Here is a 5,021-nt window from a genome sequence, read left to right as displayed (position 1 = left end):
GTGGAGCAGTGGGTGCTGCAGCTGCTGCAGCCCTGACACTCTTTGGCACAGGAGTGGGAGCAGCTGGGGGCCAAGGAAGGGGAGGCCCAGGGTACCCCTTGTGTCCTGTTCACCTTCAGAGCTCTCGGTACCTTGACCCAGGTGGTGTGCCATGGAAACCAAATGCTGCTCTGATCCCAGGGTGTCCTCAGCATCTGGGAGAGCCACTCTGACACCTTAAATCCCCATGACCATTCCAGGGCCTCCATCTCCAAACCCTAGTAGCCATTTTGCTGGGCAACACTGTCGTGCTCAGTGCTGTGCTGGCACTGCTACCTGCTGACAGGTTGCTGCTGGCTCCGGAGATGTTTGGATGCTCAGTTCTCACTTGCTCCTCCTCCCTCCTCTCCTGGGATCCGAGGTGTTGGTGCAGGTAGGCAGTGCTTCCCACCCTGCTGATGCTTTGGGATGCAGCTGAGGACTCTGCAGAGGCTCAGGCTGGGGGAGGTGGGAGTGCCTGGAGCCTGACGTGGGACAGCAGAACCCAGCCTGGGTACTGTCCCCAGGGGCAGATCAACCCCTTTCTTCTGCCTGGCCAGAGGGGTTTTTTTTGTTGGCGTTTTTCAGGCAGCAGCAAATTTGGGAGAAAGGGATATAATTTCTGCTGGAAAGCCAAGGCAGCCCCGTTGCTATGGTTGCCACAGCCTGGCCTTGATGCAGCATCACATCGAGCAGCTCTGCAAGCAGATGTGCCACAGCTGGAAAGCAAAACGATTCCCCCAGATGTGAACATGGCAGGGCAGCCACACGCTGTCCCCTCTGCTCCCACAGCCTCCCTGGGATGCTGGCTGTGCCCTTGGCTGCTTATCCCTTACCCGGGACCCTCCCTGGCAGCAAAACCCCCACCAGTGACAGCCACCCTGGGGAGGGGGAAGCCTGGAACTTGCACTGAGCAGTGCACGGAGGTGTTGAAAAATAACACAATCAGAATGTGTCATTCAGTGTATCTGTGTGTGTGTGTATAAAGAGTTTACAATCAGATCCAAGTGTCTGAACAAGGGAAAAGCTGAATGTTGGCTAAGCATTACAACTATTTCTGACTTTTTTTTTCCCTAAAAAATTATAGCATCATCAATTTATAGGACTTTCTTGGCTTTGGCTGTCAATTATTTGGGCCAGCATGAAGGTTCACTGGGTCCTGCTGCATCCTTGGATACTTAGGGCTCTGGCTCTGCCTCCTGGCACTCTCCAGGGCTCACTGCTCCTTGCTTTGTAGCTCTTTGCTATGAAGTTTTTAGCATCTCAACCCAAAATGCACCTGACAGCCTCATCAGAGGTCTGGAACAAAGCTGGCACTGTCACTGAGAGCCAGAGGAGAAGAGGCAGGGAAAGTGCAGAGCCCAGGGCCTCACCCAAAAAGGTGTTGAAGACCTGCTGCTGCTTCCCAGTGCTCACCTGGGCTGTGCTCTCTGTGCTCAGGACACCTATTTTTGGATATGTCCTCCTGAACCCCCAGGGTGCTCCTGCCCTCGTCCACACCAAGCACAGTGGAATCAAGCCCAGTGCAAGCCCTGTGAGGTGGTGGTCCAGGAGGTGGTGGTTGGAATCTGCAGGGTAGCTGTCCCTGTCCCAGGAGCCAGCACCCACCAGGGACCTTGTAGGGTGCTGTGGGACCATGCTTGCTCTGGCCACCTTGCCTGTGTCCTCTCTCCCAGGGCCTGGTGGTCCCCAGGAGGGCCAGGAGACTCCTGCCTTGCCCAGGCAGGGTCTCCAGAGGCACAGACATGGATGAGCAGACCTTTCCCTCTGTGCTGCTGAGGGATGTGCTGAATCCTGGCTCCGGCTGGCTGCTGGCCAGACCTCGGGAGGGCCCAGGGGGCTGGTTAAGCTCATTGCTTTCTTTCAGAGGCTTCAGAAAGCTGCCCGCCTGCATTTAATTCAAGTTTATTGAATAATTCTCCTGGGAGAGGCTAGTTCAAGACCAGACACTGCGAGAGACCATCACTGAGATCAGTTGGCACGGCCCTGGCCACGGAGGGCTCTGTGTCCTCCAGCACAGCTCTGTGGCTGTGCCAAGGGGATGGGGAGCACAGGGCCAAGTGCCTGGCCCCGGGCAATGTTGGCTCAGCTCTAAATCTGGCTGCCTGCATTGCCTCCAGCCCCAGGGGATATTTTGAGGTCTGTTGATATCCCTCCCACTTCCACCCCAAACCTGTTTCTGCCTTGGAGCAGTTGTTCCCCAGGCAGCAGTCCCAGCCCTGCCTCCAAAGCCAGTTTGCCAGCATGAGGAGTTGCAAAGGGGGTGAGATGCAGTGTGCCCATCAGGGGATGCGTGTGCCCCACTGGGAGCACACCCTGCTGTGATCAGATCCACATCCACCCTTGGGTGCACAACCTGAGGCCACCTGGACAGGAGTGGGGACAAGCCAGAGCCAGGCTGGGAGCTCAGGGATGTGTTCCCAGCTCCAGTCAGTGAGTGGTAGGTGACAAATCAGCCAGATGCTGAGATAAGGGTTTCCCTGAAGGAGGCTGCTCTCCAGGAAAGCCGTTTTACACTGTACTCAGCCCTGAGCAGCTTTGGGGGCCATATCATGTCCCCCATCGTGATGGTATCCCTGGGGGCTGTCCCCAAGGCTGCTGAGGCTGGGAACAGTCTGCCTCCACCCTTCCTTGCCTTGCTGCTGCGCAGCTCCAGCAGGGCAGCCTGCGGTGTTCCTTGCGTTACGCAATTAAACCACTGCTTGGAGGAAACAATAATGATCTTCATTAAGGAGTGCAGCACCCATCGGTCAGGGCCTGGCATCCCGTGCTGGGGCATGTGCAGTCATGCAGCAGGGCTGAATCATAACTCAGCTAATGATGCTGGGAGCCTTCCCGTTAGCTCTGGGCACGTGTTGCTCTGCGCCATGTACAGAAAGGCAGGCCCACGTCACCCTCCATCCATCTTCATGTATCCCTCATGCCTTGGGCTGTAGAACAGGACCTATGAGAGCTCAACCTGCTTTCCAGCAAGGCACAGGATCAGGGAATGTGCCAGAGCCTGGAAAATGGAGCATCCATGGCTGCAACTCAGCCTAGGAGGGGCAGGAGTGCTGGGGGACCTTGCCCCAGGGCAGTGGCTGTGCTGCAGCGTGGGGCCAGAGCACCAAGATCCCCCCCTTTCCTTCCTGGGGTCCCTTATTCTCCACATACCCCTCTTGCCACGGACATCAGCTGTTGACCAGCTGGAGAGTCCCCCTGGAGGTCTGCAGAGCTGCAGGAGAGGGTCAACCACCCGTGGCCAGAGGCACCCACCCAATTCACAGCACGAGTTCAGGCAGTGAGGAGCACGGAGCTGTTTGCTGCTATAAACGCCTGGGTTTGCCGGTCCCATTCTGATTCTCCTGTGCCGGATGCACGGCTGGTTTAGAGCAGAGCTGGGGGTGCAATTCCACCCCACATCCCAGAGGGTGCCAGGTGCTTGGGGAGGGCAGGGGGCTGGGTTGAAATGCTGAAACGGCATTTTATTTAGACTGATGTGGGGAAGAAGAAGAACCGTTTCCCACAGGGTGTCGAGCAGGGAGGGGTGTCGAGCGATGCCCTAATAACCCCCATGTACATTTATTTACCTCGGGCAGAAGCTGCCCACGGCCAGGCTCAGGTTTGCCCTTGCAGACAAGCCGCTGCTGCGGGGGGGCCGTGCTGTCCCGTGGGGGGCACGGGGGGCTGCAGAGCTCCAATCCCCGCCGCCGGGCTCAACCGGCCGCGCTGCCGCCGGGGCAGGCAACGAGCAGCATTTTTCAAACGCAGCTCGCGGCTGCTGGCGCTGGGTTTTGGGGCCGGGCTGTAACGTAGGAGGGACGCGGGCGGGTGGGAGGGGGCAGGATCGCACACCAGGCACTCGGCGCTGCCGGGTTCCCCCCTGGAGAGGCACCGTGCGGGGCTGTGCCTTGGCGGGCAGCTGCAGCCAGCCCTGGGCAGCGCGCCGGGGGGCCCCCCAGGGGACCCCCAGCCTTAGGGGTGCCTCAAGGAATCCTCATCAGTATGGGCCCTGGAGATCTCTCACCCACGGGGGTACATGAGGGACTTCGGCCCCACATTTCCATGGGTGCTCTGGGGGACCCCCACCCACGGGGTACCCTGGGGATCCTGCCTCCGGGGGACCTGTGCTTCCAGGGCCGCTCAGGGGACTTGCACTGCTGAGGACGCCCTTCCCCAGACCCGCCCCGGGGACCTTTACCTTCAGGGGTGTTCCAGGGAACCCCCTTCCCCCGGAGTGACCTCCCCACACAGGGATACCCCAACGACCTGCTCCGCAGGGCACACACACGACGGGGCACACCCTGTCCCTCCCGGGAGCACTCACAAGACATGCCCCCCGAGAACTGCGCAGCTGAAGATGCCCAGAGGACCCCTTTACCCACGGGGGTACCCCTCATCCCCCCGGGATCCACCAGCCACGCCGGAGGGCAGCCAGGGCCGGGTGGGCGCGGCGCTGGGCGGGCTGAGGGCTCGTTGCTGCCCCCACTACAGCCACCCCCCCTCCTCCTCCCCCCCAGCTCCAACCCACCCTCCTTCTCTCTCCCTCCCTCCGCCGCCTTTTGTTCGCCGCCCGCGCTCGTCCCCGCCCGGCGGAGGGGCGGGCGGAGCCGGGGCCGCAGCCGCAGCCGCAGCCGGGGCCGAGCCCGACGCAGCGGGACATGGAGGCCGCTCCGGCGGAGCAGGGTCCCCCCGCACCGCCCCCGCCGCTGCCCCCGGAGAAAAAGAAGAAGCCGCAACGGGCGCCTTCACCCGCCCGCCCCAAGGAGGTGCCGGGCTGGTCGCTGGCCAAGAGCCGGCGGGGCAGCGGGGGGCACCCGGGCGCGGCCCCGCGGCTGCCGGCGGCCGGTCCGCACCCGCGGAGGGCTGGCGGTAAGGAGGGCCGGCCCGAGAAGCGGGGGGCAGCGGCGGCGCGGGCGGGCGGGCGGGGGGCGGCGGGGCGCGGGGCGGCGCGGCCCAAGGGGCGGTGCCGGGGGGCCGAGGCGGCGGCCGGGGCTCGGCGGCCCGGGGCGGCGGCGGCAGGC

Source organism: Apus apus, chromosome 15 (assembly GCF_020740795.1).
Source record: "Apus apus isolate bApuApu2 chromosome 15, bApuApu2.pri.cur, whole genome shotgun sequence".
Classification (NCBI taxonomy): domain Eukaryota; kingdom Metazoa; phylum Chordata; class Aves; order Apodiformes; family Apodidae; genus Apus; species Apus apus.
The sequence above is the reverse complement of the archived record's forward strand: the minus strand, read 5'-3'. Positions refer to the sequence as shown.